The sequence below is a fragment of the Callorhinus ursinus genome, unplaced genomic scaffold (assembly GCF_003265705.2).
Source record: "Callorhinus ursinus isolate GAN/ISIS: 27379988/994484 unplaced genomic scaffold, GSC_fseal_2.0 scaffold4, whole genome shotgun sequence".
NCBI lineage: Eukaryota > Metazoa > Chordata > Mammalia > Carnivora > Otariidae > Callorhinus > Callorhinus ursinus.
In genome coordinates, this window is record NW_027397066.1 from 71,085,374 (window position 1) to 71,101,992 (window position 16,619).

Consider the following 16,619-nt stretch of genomic DNA (forward strand, 5'->3'; position numbering starts at 1 on the left):
ATGAAAATATGCTCAATATCACTCATCATCAGGAAAATGCAAATCAAAGCCACAATGAGAAATCAGAATGGCTTGTCAAAAGATAAGAAATAACAAGTGTTGGTAAGGATGTGGAGAAAAAGAAACTCTCATGCACTGTTGGTAGAAATGTAAACTGGTGCAGCCACTGTGGAAAACACTATGGAGGTTCCTCAAAATATTAAAAATAGAATTACCATATGATTCAGTAATTCCACTACTAGGTATTTACCCAAAGAAAATAAAAACAGTAACTTGGAAAGATACATGCACCCCTATCTGTACTACAGCATTATTTATAATACCCAAGATATGGAAGCAATCCAAGTGTCTATTGATGGGTGAATGGATAAATAAACTGTAATATATATGAATGCAATGGAGTATGACTTAAGCCATGAAAAGGAATGACACCTTACCATTTGCAACAACATACGTAGACCTAGAGGGTATTACGCTAAGTGAAATAAGTCAAACTGAGAAAGACAAATACCATCTGATTTCACTTACATGTGGAATCTAAAAAACAAACAAAAAGCAGAAACAGACCCATAAATAGAAAGAACAAACTGATGGCTGCCAGAGAGCAGGGGGCGCAGGGAGATGGGCAAAATGGGTGAAGGAGGGTGGGAGCTACAGGCTTCCAATTATAGAATGAATAAGTCACTAGGATAAAAGGTACAGCATAGAGAATATAGTCAAAAGTACTGTAATAGCATTGTATGGTGATGAATGGTAGCTACACTTCTGGTCAACATGACATAATGTACAGACTAGTGGTTTCACTGTATTGCACACCTGAAACTGAGTATCACTGTGTGTCAACTACACTTCAATTAACAAATACTAAAAAAGGGGTGCCTGGGGGGCTCAGTCAGTTAAGCAGCTGCCTTTGGCTCAGGTCGTGATCTGAGGGTCCTGGGATCGAGCCCTGCATTGGGCTCCCTGCTCGGCGGGAAGCCTGCTTCTCCCTCTGCCTGCCAATTCCCTGCTTGTGCTCTCTCTCTCTCTCTCTGTCAAATAAATAAATATTAAAAAAAAATACTAAAAAAAAAACAACCCCACACCAGTTTTGTTGGAGTTTCATACAACAGAGATAAATCAAAACCATATGCCACCTGACAATGAGAACACAGCATCGCTTCTATGATCCTACTCTAATCCCGAAGGAACATTAGAGAAACTCATTTGAAGTACATTCTGTAATAGGTTAGTAACTTGCTCTGTCACCTTTAAAAGTATCAAGGTAATGAAAATTAAGGAAAAACTAAAGATCTGTTCCAAATTGAAGGTGTCTACAGAGATGTGATAACTAAATGTAACATGGGACTTTGGCCTGGATACTTTCTTTATAAAGACATTATTGGGACAACTGGAAAATTGTAATGGACTCTGGAGATTTGACGTTGTAATATATCAATGCTAATTTCCTAATATTGATGGTATTTTGTAGTTATATAGGAAAATAATCTTGTTGGTGGGAATTACACATTAAAGTATTCAAGAGTGATGGGGCATTTTGGAAAATTACTCTCAAATGGTTCAGCATATAACAGTCTTTCTTGCACCATTTCATAACTGTCTGCAAGTTTGAGATTGTTAAGATATAAGCGTTTCTTTAAAAAAATAAATGACTAAAATATCAAGACATAATTACATAAAATTTATCCACTCCACTTTCCTTTCAAAGGATCTCTCCTTGATGTTAGGTAGTCCCATATAGAGCATCAGTGCACCTTTAGTAAGGACCATATAGCCAAACCAGGCAAAAGCTCAGACTTCTAGCTGAGCTCTGATCTTTTTATTATTATTATGTTATGTTAATCACCATACATTACATCATTAGTTTCTGATGTAGCGTTCCATGATTCATTGTTTGTGCATAACACTCAGTGCTCCATTCAGTACGTACCCTCTTTAATACCCATCACCAGGCTAACCCATCCCCCACCCCCCTCCCCTCTAGAACCCTCAGTTTGTTTCTCAGAGTCCATTGTCTCTCATGGTTCATCTCTCCCTCCGATTTCCCCCCTTCATTTTTCCCTTCCTTCTCCTAATGTCCTCCGTGCTATTCCTCATGTTCCACAAATAAGTGAAACCTTATGGTAATTGACTTTCTCTGCTTGACTTATTTCACTTAGCATAACCTCCTCCAGTCCCATCCATGTTGATGTAAAAGTTGGGTATTCATCCTTTCTGATGGCTGAGTAATATTCCATTGTATATATGGACCACATCTTCTTTATCCATTCATCTATCGAAGGGCATCTCGGCTCTTTCCACAGTTTGGCTGTTGCGGACATTGCTGCTATGAACATTGGGGTGCATATGGCCCTTCTTTTTACTACAACTGTATCTTTGGGGTAAATACCCAGTAGTGCAATTGCTGGGTCATAGGGTAGCTGAGCTCCAATCTGAGCAGCATTTTCACTTTGAATAGCTACAGAATTCCCTGATATTACTAATCATGCTGAAAATGAATTTCCTTCCCATGTGTTTGTCTGTAACAGGTGAGAAATTTCACACCCATTCTTAAAGCAGGGTGGAAGAGGGGAGGTACGGAATGTGAGGGATGCCATAGTAGATTCCTGAATTTATAGGTGCAAGAATTTTTGTCAACATCTTTTGTTAATAAATAGCAACTGTCCTTTTATATTAACCACATTAGTGTGAGGGGATTTCTTAATACAGTTTGTAATACCTAAAACTTACCTCATTTTCTTAAAGAAATAATAGTTATATCAGTGCTTAATATGATTTTCCTTTGCATAGATGTTTTGAGACTGAGCCAGATAGAGCAAGAAAGCAACAAGTACATTGTATTCCATGACTATGATGAGAAATACCTCTATACGTGTTTCCCAAATGTTGGAATATAAATTCAGAACTGTGGTTTCTGGGAAGAATGAAATTCTGAGCAAATCCTAAGATCCTTCTTGTCTCTGCCAATTAAGTGGGGTTTTAGTACCTAATGTACTAGTGTTTAATTTCTAAATTTAATTTAATTCTTTAAATTAATTAAAGAAGAGAATTAATTTCTTCTTCTGAATTGAAGGAGACCTCTATTTGCTGTGGGGTTTTTTTCAATTCATTAAATAAGTTTCTGTGAATTACCATGTCTGCCTGCTACCACTATTCTAAACACATTATTATAACAAGCTATACCATTACTGAATGGACTGAGTTAAATAGAGGGTGAATCTATATAAGATTCTTCTACCTGTTCTGACAGCACTGGCTACAATATCACTACCACAACTGAACAACTAGGGACATATTATTTTTGTCTACTCAGTATCTCTTTTCTAAGGACCATTCCCTACATGCCTCTCTCCATTCATGACTGCTGTCCTATTCCTGCACTATGGTCCTTGGTCATAACTGACTGGCTTATTGAGTCATGTGATCTTTCCTGGGCGGCACCCGCAGGGGCAGAAGAGAGGTGGTCAGACCTACACCTTATAAAATTCAAAGCTGCCACTATTTTTTTTTTTTTTGAAATGTAGATTGGGAAACAGAAAACTGGGAGGCAGAGAGAGAGAGAAAGACAAATGAAGCGAACCTACAGCAATGGACAGAAAAGAGAGATGAAGAAAATTTTAACAATTTTGAGTTCCAGGTTTTAGTTTGTTCCTGAAGCCCAGAAGCATTTGTGTCATTAGGTTTTATCAATTATACTAATATCCTCCAATAAATTTCTCATTTTTACTTAAGCTAGGTAGATTTGGTTCACTTACTTGCAAATAGAAATTACTAATTAGAAACTAATGTAAGAAGTGGGGTACTGCAAAAGACAAACCCTAGCATTTGAAGCTTGATAGTTCATGTGAGAAGAACTGAGAATTCTGCTGCCCCTTATGCCAGAATGAGAAACTGAAGATACTGTATGGGGGCAAAACAGGCAGCTACACCATCTTGCTGTCTCTTGGGACTCAGACTTCAGGGCCATGAAGCCGGAGCAACGAGGCCTGAGGGCGATTTGGCAGGAAGCCTGTGTGTTTAGAAGCTGTAGGAAATGTTGCCTTCAGCAAGAGCTACAAAGGAAGATTAGCTTCCTTTGGAGCTGAGCCTGTTGGAAAGCAGGTAAGAGACATCAGATTAAGCGCACAGCCTTGGGAAGAAAAGCTATTTTCTGTCTAAGGCTAATTATAAGAGTTTGCAAAGCTTGAGATGATCAAAGCCTTGCTGGACTGCAACCACCAAATTCACTGAGATCTGAAAAATAGTAAATGCATTATTGAAGAGAATGAAGGATTTTTTGGTATTTGAAATAGAGATACTTGGGGGGAAGCTAGAAGGGTCAGGAAGCACTAATCCTCCTTCAAAAGAGCCTCTGCTGAAAATCCACTGCCAGTCAAAAGACTCAATGCTTCTCACTGACCAGCACGTGGGCAGGAATACAGCTTGTGGATGGGCACAGAACTCCAGGACAGATCAGCTCCACTTCACCACCCCCCACCCCACCCCGCCCCCAGCCTGTCACAGAATCCTGAGGCTAACTGTGTAAAGCTCAAAGGACAGAGTATTCACTTACATTGTAAAGAAGTCATGAGTACAGAGCCCTGCTTCAACTAGAGATTCTAAGAGTATGGATGAGAAACCTTTCTTACGTTGTTCTATATCCTAAAAACAAGATAAACAAGCAGCTGACTACAGTTTTATGGGAGTTGTATTGCAGAAAGTCTCACACCTTGCACAGGGGAGACTGGGAGTTCTTATCCCAAAAGCGACCTCCAGGGACCAATAAGACATGAACTGTTAAGGTGGAATGGCCCTCCACAAAATAAATCCTTCCCTATTCTCAGAAATTACCTTGAAAGACTGGACAAACGAACTCATCCTAGCAGGTAGAGCTTGAAGCAGCCAGATGGGCTCAGCAAAGAACATGCTAATTGAAACTACTCTAAGATATTTTTTTTTTAAGATTTTATTTATTTATTAGAGAGCGAGTGAGAGAGAAACAGCATGAGAGGGGAGAGGGTCAGTGGGAGAAGCAGGCTTCCCGCAGAGCAGGGAGCCTGATGCGGGACTCGATCCCAGGACTCCGGGATCATGACCTGAGCCAAAGACAGTTGCTCAACCATCTGAGCCACCCAGGCGCCCTACTCTAAGATATTTTTAGAGATGGGAACACAGAAAGAAGAAAATATCTTACCTAAGATATTGGGCTAGGAACACAGGTAATCTAGTTCTATAAACCTCACACCCATGGCAGTTGCTAGTTCTATTTTGACCATCAAGATGAATCTAGAAGTTGAATTCCGGTTATACTACTCAAGATGTGTAACACTGGACAAACTACTAAAACTTTCTGTGCCTCAGCGTCGTCTCCTTTGAATGGGAAGGATAATAATAGTGACTGTCTCCTGGGGGTAATTTTGAGGACTGCATGTATAAACACATGTAAAGCCCTCACAATAGTGCTGAGCACTGCTACTGTGCTATTGCTGTCATTATTTACGTTATTGTCAAATTTTATGTTCTGCATTAAGGACAGAAATTGTTATTGCTGGGCTAAAGCTTCTGCATCCCTAACCAACCCTATTGTGTCTAGAGGATTTACATGTTGAGCCTCTTCAATGTTTTACAGCCAGGATTCAATAAACTATTCTAAATTAGATCTCCAGGAGTGCCTGCGTGGCTCAATCATTTAAGCATCTGCCTTCAGCTCAGGCTGTGATCCCAGGGTCCTGGGATTGAGTCTCACATCAGGCTCCTTGTCCAGCAGGGAGCCTGCTTCTCCCTCTCCCTATCCCCCTCCCCCTGCTTGTGCTCTCTCTGTTTCTCTCTCTTTCTCAAATAAATAAAACCTTTAAAAATCAATCAAGCAAGCAAGCAATCAATAAGATTTCCACATGGGCCCAAACAGATCAACAGATGATCACTAATTTACTTTTTCTTGATCTCATTGTAATTTTAAAGTTTATCATTGTATTGCCTAGAATACAACACCAATTTCTAAGACTGTATTTTATATAAAAAGCAAAGTGTGTCAAATAAACTCAATAAACAAAAGAGTAAACAAAATTAATGAGCTCTTGATTATAGGACTATTCAGGGCATTTAATATGCTAATATTCATTGTGAAACTCCAAAAGGGAAGAGTAAATAGTAGTTTTTAAGATTATGTGACCAATACTGCCTTAGTAGACCATCTAGTAACATCTTGAGGAAAATCAGCATTCTGTGCACCCCTGGATGAGTGAAACTATTTGGAACCATTCAGGTTATCAGATGATTCAGGTCAAAAGCAGCTGCAGCAGTTGGCACACTGGCAGCCAGGTGCATAGCTGAATGGTGACAATGAATCCCCTTCATTGGAAATCCTCCTTTAAGATGGTTTGCAGAACAATATTTAATTTTATTATAGCTTGGATTCTTCCTCTAAACCATTTTTTCAATAAAATAAATACTGTCTACAGGTGCTTATTTTTATAATAACCACCCTTTCTATTTCCAGGTGTTTCTGAGCTTGACAATTATACGTTTCCCAGAAGTTCGTGACTACAAGGAAAATGGAAGGTACTTTCTGCCTTCAGCCATGCACCTCGAAGTTCAAGAAACTCACTGAACCTTATTTTCTTCTGTATGAAAAAAATGGAAAGTGTGCAACTTGAAATGGTGAGGGGTGACAGTGTTAGGAAGAAATTTCCAAAACTGGTAGAATGTTAGGTTTGGGAAGCTTTTAAAAATACCCCAGCCCATGAAACACTTCCTAAATCAAAATATACAGGCAAGGCAAGGGGCTTGAAAAGGTTAAAAAGCTTCCCAGGTGATCACGGTGAACTGGCTGGCAGACTGGCACATTGTAGTGCTCAGTGAAGATTGGGTAGCGCTTGACACCTCTGTCTCATGACCTCCTTGAAATTCAGGTTCATGTGGCACTTAAATCAGATTTATTTAGAGTATTTTAAATCGTTTCTCTTTTGAGAATAATATAATGATATCCCAAAAAGTATCTCTGATTTTTCTTTCTATGGGTTTCTCTTATCTGACCATGGTTCATATATCAAAGTTTCTTCGGAGTTTTGGTGAATTACAGTTTTCACTCTTCATACTCTTTCAGCAAATCTCATTAAATCTCATGGTTTCGATGACTACCTATAGGGCAGATGGCCTCTTCCCCAAACTTCAGATTTCCCTATCCAACTACAGCTAGACTTCACCTGGATGTTCCACAGACACATCAAATCCAACTCTCACTCCAGCTCTGCTCCTCATTCTGTGTTCCCTCTCCACTGGCAGCACTGCCATCCACCTCATTATTGAAATCTGAATCATAGAAGCCATTATTTTATACTTCTATACATTTTATCTTCTATTTTCCAGCTTCATATTAGAAGTCCTGATCATTTTCTCTCCTAAATATTTATTTTATCTCTACCTTGATTCTGTATTGCTTGGTCCTTAGGTTCTAGAATCTAGAATGCAGGCAAGTAATAAATTTTGGAATACTCTTGCTAAACAATATTTGAATACTCATATTTTGGAAGAGTACATTTATTTAAAAAATAGCTGCTGAGATAGAAACAACTGATTTACAACTGAACTTGTGAACCACAACCCATTTGAAAATTGAATACTGACTATACTGGTTATTAACTCCCCAAATCAATAACTTTCTAAAAATTTTACTGTAAATATTGCTGCTTGGGAAAAAATAGTTATAATCAGAGCAGGATAAAAAAAGTAGAGAGGCCCTTCTCTGGGTATTCTAAACTGAACTTCCAGATTTTTTTCAAGAGCTTTAGAAGTTTATAGTTATGTAAAATATGTAAAATAACTGTTTCACTAGAACATTTGTTGCCCTCTTGTTTTATTGTTGTTGTTGTTCTTTTTTTCTAATGTATTTTGTGTTTCCTGGATTAACTGACTGTTTTTCTTGTTGTGGTGGTACTTGGACTGAGTTCTAGTTATTGGGGGAGGTGAAAACTTGCTGTGTGCAGTAGGTAACTAAAAATTGCTCATCAAATATTCCTTACCTACTACATGCCCAGGAGTAGGGAAGGGGATTGACTGCAAAAGAGCTTGATGAAACTTTTCACGGTGAAAATATATTATATCTAGATGGTGGTGATGGTTCCAAGATGGTATGCATTTGCCAAAACATCCAGTTGCATGTTACTGGATCTAAGTTATACCTTAATAAGCCTGACATTTTCAAAAGCTTCAGGTATGGGCACCTGGATGGCTTAGTTGGTTGAGCGTCTGACCCTTGGTTTCAGCTCTGGTCATGATCTCATGGGTTGTGAGACTGAACCCCAGGTGGCCTCATGCTCAGTGCGGAGTCTGCTTGAAGAATCTCTCCCTCTGCCCCTCCCCCACTCTCTCTCTCTCTCTCTCACACACACACACACACACACTCTCTCTCTCTATATATATATATATATATATATATATATATAAAATAAATAAATAAATCTTTAGAAATATAATAAAAAATAAATAAAAAGCTTCAAGTGCCTTTTGATCAGGCAAGGGCTGATGACCAGGAAAGGGAAACCAAAGCACAAGAGTATGGTGCTACTCAAAAGCACAGTGGTGGGGTTAGCAGCACAAGGCTGACTGCTGTGGGCCTTGGATCTTAATGCTGAGGCTCCATGTGTGGGAACCCTAGGCACACACCCATCCCAGCAGAGGTATAGGGCAGTGAGCCCAGTCCCCCCAGGTTGGCGCCCAGACCGTAGACCTTGCCTCTGAAAGCCCACCACTGCCACAAACCACTGGTGCTTAGTAGGGTTTGAACTCTTGCTTCCTGATAGCTTGTCTCTTGCATTTTACAGATATATTAATAAAAGTAGCCTGAAGCAGATCAGCCATGTTTGGGTGCGTTTTGGGTTTAGGCATGGATTGAGAACAGGAAGAGATGGGGCAGAGAGAGAGAATATACGACAAAGATTCTTTGAAGAGAACACATTTATCTCTGACAAATACAAGAGAGTTAAGTAGTGTTAGGAATCCTTGACAGGCTTATCTCACACCAGCCACTTTCCATATAGGAAATCCAAGAGGTAACAAATTATTTTCTTGACCACCTCCGGGAGGAGGTTTTCCAGAGAAGAAACACCAAGTTTTGCTCCTCCCTCCCTTCCCCTAGCACTTTGTAGACATCTTCGTAACAGCTCTCATCAAACTGTACTGAATGATTTATTTCTGCCTTCATTTAGCTCACCAGACCTGGAGCACCTCAAGTGCAAGGGCCATCTCATTCTCCTTTATATTTCTTAATTGCTAGCACAAATTCTGGCACATGATAAGTGCTGAACATACAACAATTAAATACATGAATGGAGAATGTGCATAATTCAATGAGAATTTAATGTATGCAAGTTTTCCAGGGTCTTATAATTAATATAATTTGGTATAGATTAAGTCTATTATGTACCATGAAATAGAAGGTCAGCAGCTGCCTCTCTTAGGTGGGCCCAGCAGCTCACCTTGTGGAACAGGCTTCCAAGGCAGAGCAGGCTGGCCACAGGAAGCACAGTCTCTGGGCCGTGTGCCAGAGGCTTGTGTGAGGCTTGTGCCTGTTTTCCAATCTGAAAACCAGAGATGATAATAATACTGCCCACCTCACAGGGTTGTTGTGGGAGTTAAATGAGCTAACACATGTAACAAATGCTTCTAGTAGTGCCTGGCAGAGAGTAAGCACTCAGAGTGCCAACTGGTATTGTGGCGCAGTGTCACTTGAGAAGACTTCTACTGTCATTCAATAATTTACTGAATGTCTACTATGTGCCCAGGTCACTGTGGACAAAGTTAGGGCACAGATGTGTTCTCACTGTTCATTGAACTGACAGCCTAATGCAGAAAGCAGAGGCTATTAAATAATGACAAAATAAATGAACAGTTTAACTGTGATCATTACTATGAAGGAGAGATAACCAGTACTTTGAGACCACGAATGGGGGATTTAACTGGTTGGCAGGGTCAGGAATAAGGAACTAAGATCTGAGGTGTCAGTAGACACTGGCTAGTTTAGATATGAAGAACAGCATTCCAGGCTGAAGGAGCAGACATTCAAAGGCCCTGAGGCAGTAAGGGTGTTGTACATTTAAGGAAGGAAAAGAAGGCCTGTGTGCTGCGGTACAGAAAGTAAGAGCAGCATGGTTTAAGATGAGGTTGTATAAAAACAAAGCAGCCAGCTCACCCAGAACTTTGATACCCTATTAGTTACTAGCTGTGTGAGGTGGTGGGAGTGAGTTGTGGAGAACAACATGAGCATTTTTATTTTGAAAATCATTCAGATTGCAATGTGGAGAATGACTAAGGGGGCACTGTGTGAAAGCAGGTAGACTCCAATAGAGGAAGAGACAATAGCAGCATGGGCTCAAGTAGAAATGGAGAGAAGAGGGTGAAGATGGGTAGTGATGGAGGAACCGTCAAGGATCAGGAGTGGGTTGGTAGCTTGTACTATGGTTAGAAAGGGTCCCACTGACTGAGACTGGGCACACTGAAGAGAGCCTGGGGGACTATTATGAGTGTAATTTTGAATATATTGAGTATTAGATTCCTTTGAGACAAGTGAAAATGTCCGGTGGTCTGTCGGGCATATGAGTGTATGATGCAGGAAAGTTACATAACCATGAGGCAATCAGGCATCCATTGCACTAAGGGAAAGATGTAACAGAAAATCTTGTAGGCTGACAATATCTCTTGGATTTCAGAGCTTGTCCCCTTCAGAGATGTACTAAATGGCCTAATTCTTCCCTTGTAATTTGTATTTTGATTCTCCAATCCACTTGGTGGCCCAAACTTAACCACAGTCAGAAACGTGGAAATTTCTCCAGAGCTGTGTTTAAATGGTGGGGGGGCGCTGAGTAGTACCAGGTCCCACTGTGGGGAGGCACATGCTCTTGAATGTCATCTGTCCACACAACTATCCATAGACACGTTGCTTCTGTCTCTAGTCCTTAGTCCTCAGTCTGCCAGGCTGCAATGAAATGTCACTCATGCTGTCCACATGATTCCTTCAGGTATGACAACTCCTTTTGGTTTTGACTCATCATACTTAAGACACAAAAATTATTCCATATTTCTGTCATGGTCTGTAGCACAGGAATCTAATTTTCTCTTTGGCTCACTGGACCGAGACTCAACATTCAGTTCTTGTCACCTCATCAGCATTCTACTATGGAAGGCAGGTAATACATGCCCTCTGCTCCCGGGTACCTCAAATTTCTGCAGTCTTCCCACCTCACCAGGGCTTTAAACCAGGAAGTGGGAAACAGTGTCTCATTCAGTCTCTCCAAAGCCTCTCAAGGATCCTGTATCTCTCAGGGACTCTAACCCATAAAACGGGTGAGAACAAGGCTCAATTCCAATTCCCATTCATAATTTCATTCTCCTGGATCTAACTCCGGATCTCTTCCCTCCATGTAGCTCGTGGAATAGTCTTCAAACTATCTTTGTCTATACCAGAAATATTCTTGTTTCTCCTTAGGGTTTTGGCTTTTGAAAACCAAAGCAAGGAAGACTCCTTTTCCTCCTTCCACCTTGTATGTTTCCACCTCCAAGGAAACAAGCTCAGCACAACTTAGCTCCTAAAATAGAAGTAAAAATGGGGAAATATTAAAGGGAAGGTCAATATTTTAAAAATATCTTCATGCTATAGACAAGAGAAAATTCCCTTTTACCTCTTCTAGATGATTTTATGATCAGATTAAATTGTATAGGTTATAGATGAAAATACCCTGCATCATTAATTATACAGTCAGAAAGAGACTGTGTGTACGTATTCTTACGACTGATTATCTGCATAAATCCCGCAATGGGCTAAATTATGTCCTCTCAAAATTCATACTGAAACCCCAACTCCCAATACAATGGTATTTGGAGATGTAGTCTTTGGAGGTAATTAGGTTTAGATGAGGGCATGAGACTGGGGTTCTCATGATGGGATTAGTGCCCTTATAAGAAGAAATGCTAGAGAGCTTATTTCTTTTCTCTCTTTACCCATATCCACTGAGGAAAGACCATGTGAGGACATTGTGAGAAGGTAACCATCTGCAACCCAGGAAAGAGCTCTCACCAGACATCAACAATGCTAGCACTGTGATCATGGTCTTCCAATCTACAGAACTATGATAAAGAAACTCCTGTTGTTTAAGCCACCTAGTCTATGGTGTTTTGTTATGGCAGTCAGGACTGACTAAACAAATTTCAACTGATATAAAGGTCCATCGCACATGCCTATTTTACTTCTAGTTCCATCTCAACTAAATTTAACTGGAATTGTATGAGGCAAAACTAACTGAAACTGTACAACTCCCTAAAATTAGTGACATTAAGTCATGCTGTTTTCTTGCCCAGCAAGACCGTTAAGATAAGACTCTATTCCAGTCATATTTTATAGTACATCATTTTCCAGTTTCCAAGAGCAACTAGGAGCTCTTTATTTGTTTTTAGCACTAATATGGGAGATGAGGTTTGAATGTAATACAGTGGAATTAAAAGCATCACTACAGATTTGTTATGATGCTAGAAGAAGAATAAATAGGGAAAAATAAAAGCTAGATTGAGTTTTCATGATGTCAAGAAAGATTTGCCCCTTATGCTATCTAACCTAATGAAAGATACATTTCTAAAAAAAAAAAAAAAGAAAGAAAGAAAAGAAGAAAGAAAGATGTATTTCTTTAAGTATGTAAGAAAAATAAACAATAGCACTAAGTTCATAAGGGTATAGTGAGAGCACATCAGTAATTTCAGTTTAAGGTGGTATCTCTTGTGAGTTATACTCAGAGCTTGAGATATAATTGGTTGTTAACAATGTGAAACTAAGTTGTAGGTATTTTAGTTAATCATATGATATATACTGAAGAAGTCTGCAGGTAAGAGGGTTAAGAGAATAATATAAGTATTAGAATATAGCCCAATTTCCTTGGAATGCTTTAACTTAACTAGTTTTGATAATCCACTGCACTGCTTACTATTCAGTGCTCTGACGCTGAACTTCAGTGGATGACTCTTTGGCTTTCAACGTCACCGTATGCTAGTAAAGTGAAAATGAATTTGCGCTATTAAAAGAGGACACAAAAGGTATAAAAAATGTTTTCTATTATTATCTATAACATTTTTCTTCCCCAAATAGACCAACTTTAATAGAAAGTACATGGGAACTGATATTCTAGTACTCTATAAATTTTCCTAGAGCTAGTAAGAAATGCTAAGTAATACATCCTTAAGTATTTGCTTTTGTGGAAGAACTCAATACAGGTGAACATAAATTTACAAAAACCCAAAACAACTAATTGAACAAGAGAAAATATTCAGATTTAATTTAGAATTTGCATCTTTGCATGCTTTAGTATATTTACATTGCTTCCTTCAAATGTCTTTGACTGATTTTTCTAAAATTTTTCCTAACATCCAAACATCTTCTAGAATAGGGCTATTACTTAATCTGTGGGTCAAAATAATGTCATTTCTCTAATCTATATCAAGAAGAGATATGATGCCTTAAATATCATTAAGCTCTAGCTAAAAAGTTTAGTGCCTCACTGTCGGAAAAAATATATATTTAACATGAACTAACTAAGATCATAAACATGGGGGCTCTTGATTTTAAGGCTTGTTTTCTTTTCCTTTTATTTTTTACCCAATTAGAAAGACCATGTTTTAATTTTTTTTTTTTTAATTCAGAAATAACTTCCCACAAAGTGAAAGATAACCCACTAACCCTGTGGCATTCCATGGAAAAGAAACTGTGGGCTACTCAAACCTTCTCTTGAATCTCTGGCTAGCCACAAAGCCAGTCTTGGCAAATGGATAGAACACACATTTCCAAATTTGTCAAATAAACACAGAAGCTGCCCAGAGTTTTAAAGGCCACTGTGGCTATATTTCTAAAGCAAAACCAAAACCAATCTAACCTGAGCTTGGCAACACTGGCAGTCAGATTCAAAGATGTAATTGGCATATTCTTTCCTTCAGTGCCTTTTACTATAATTCTCAACCACTTTATTTAAATGCTTTTATTAATTTTTATCTCTATAACTAGAACATAAGCTCTGTGGGACAGTGTCTGTCTAGCTTCATGTTTTATTACCGATACTAGCAAAATAGCAGGCACATGACAAATAGAGCTACTACCTCCGTATTCTACTTTTATCCTCACCTTACTGGACTGCCATTTTAGAGTGTTTCAAGAAAGTTAAAGTACAAGGAATCTCAAATTGAACATATTGATATGAAATCAGCATTTTCCCCTTCTTAGCCAAAAAATCATCCAAAACCACAAGATGAACAGAAAACAGTATCACAAGGGAGGAAACTGGGAGAAGATAACACAGTGAGAGAACTAACTGATGACAGAATCTAGTTGCTATAAATATCATTGAAAAATGTAAACTTTTGAGATATAATTGGTTGTTAACACTTTGTAAAACAGATATGAACACCTTGAAATGCAAAAACAATATCCCTAGTTTGCAAGGATGTAGGAGATAGGGGTGGGCTATAGCTAGAAGACCTAATCTAATCTACTTCACTTGACTCCAGAAGCAGACCAAGTATGGCTGAATGAAATGTCACTTAGATAAGCCATGTTTTAAGGAAGCAGTGTTTCTCTATGGCAGTAGGGAAGAATACAACATATGAATTGTGAAGGAAAAAATACTGCCTATCCCAATTGTTTGGGGATTAGTAAAGGCTATAAAAATGCTCTCATAAATTCCTAAATCAAAGACAAACCCCAAGTATCCTGGAACAAAGCCCTGGCCTCTACCTTTCCCATAAACTTTCTTCAAAGAGATGGTTCAAAAATTAACAAATAAATAAAAACCTTTAATAATGAATAATTGAGGGGCGCCTGGGTGGCTCAGTCGGTTAAGCATCTGTCTTCGGCTCAGGTCATGAGCCGATCCCAGGGTTCTGGGATCGAGTCCTGCATCGCGCTCCCTGCTCAGTGGGGAGTCAGCTTCCCTGTCTCCCTCTCCCTCTGCCCCTGCTCATGAGTTCTCTCGCACTCTCTCTTTCTTTCAAATAAATAAAATCTTTAAAAAAGTAATGAATAATAGAAAAGGATCAGTACAGAATCTATACAAAGATTCTACAAGGAAAAAAACCAAAAAAGTAAAGAAAATAACAGATGAAGAATACTCATCAGAAAATGGCTGCCATGAAGCAGATTAATATTGTGAACAATATTTTACCATTAATTTAAATAAATGTAATGAGGTAATTGCCTTTATGAAGCAACAAAGAAAATACACACAAAAACCTATGGAAGAGATGGAGAGATTATGGATTTGAAACATTAGCTGGCAGTGCTCAGGAAAAAAATGAAAGAATGAAATAAAAACCATTGCAAAAAATATGTCAAAATTGAAAGGACATTAAGGGAGAAGAGATACCATAAAAAAAGATAGTAAGTGGCACAGAAGACAAAAATGAGAAAAGAAGCAAATTGGACCAGAAGTAGAGAATTTAAAAGGAAAAGAGAGACTACGATAGCTCTAGAAAATAAGCATTAGAGTGTCAAGACACATAACCATGAGTATCAAAGAAGAAAACAAAGTATGGAACAGAAAAAATTTTTAAGGAAGCATTTTTTGATATCAAAGGAAACTTGATCTGAGTATTGGAGAGGGATATGATGAGTTGTAAAAAGTTGATAAAAAAATGGTCAACCCTGAAGAATATTAAGTTTACCAGACTTCTAAAGAATCTTTTGGGTATCCAGGCAAACAAGAAAAGTTAACTTACAAAGTGAAAAAAGAATCAGAATGATTTCAGATTTCCTGACAACAAAATTGTGTCAGAAGATAACTATAAAATTCTTAGCAGCAATGTCCACAATAGCCAAACTATGGAAAGAGCCAAGATGTCCATCAGCAGATGAGTAGATAAAGACATATATGTATACACACACACACACACACACAAACACACACACTGGAATATTATGCAGCCATCAAAAAAATGAAATCTTGCCATTTGCAACGACATGGATGGAACTAGAGGGTATTATGCTAAGCAAAATAAGTCAATCAGAGAAAGACAAGTATCATATGATCTCACTGATATGAGGAATTCTTAATCTTAAGAAACAAACTGAGGGTTGCTGGAGTGGTGGGGGGGTAGGAGGGATGGGGTGGCTGGGTGACGGACATTGGGGAGGGTATGTGCTATGGTGAACCATGTGAATTGTGTAAGACCGATGAATCACAGACCTGTACCTCTGAAATAAGTATTACATTATATGGTTAAAAAAAAAAAGAAGATAGTAGGAAGGGAAAAATGAAGGGGGGGAAATCGGAGGGGGAGACGAACCATGGGAGACTATGGACTCTGAGAAACAAACTGAGGGTTTTGGGGGGGGATGGGTTAACCCGGTGATGGTTATTAAGGAGGGCACGTATTGCATGGAGCACTGGGTGTTATACGCAAACAATGAATCATGGAACACTACATCAAAAACTAATGATGTAATGTATGGTGACTAACATAACATAATAAAATAAAATAACTATAAAATTCTTAAGGAAAGAGAATATGATCTGAAGATTTCATACACAGCCAAAATGTATGTCTTGTATAAAAAAAAAAGATGAACTGTTTTGAAAACACAAAGATGTATGAAACATACATCCTTCAAGAAG

The 16,619-nt window shown here is 38.6% G+C and overlaps 1 long non-coding RNA gene across 2 annotated transcripts in view; it reads right to left on the bottom strand.

Moving 5' to 3' along the window:
• LOC141372479 (uncharacterized) overlaps positions 1–16,619 on the bottom strand; it is a 272,954-nt gene that overhangs the window by 183,087 nt on the left and 73,248 nt on the right. The gene's annotated exons all lie outside the window — the stretch shown is intronic.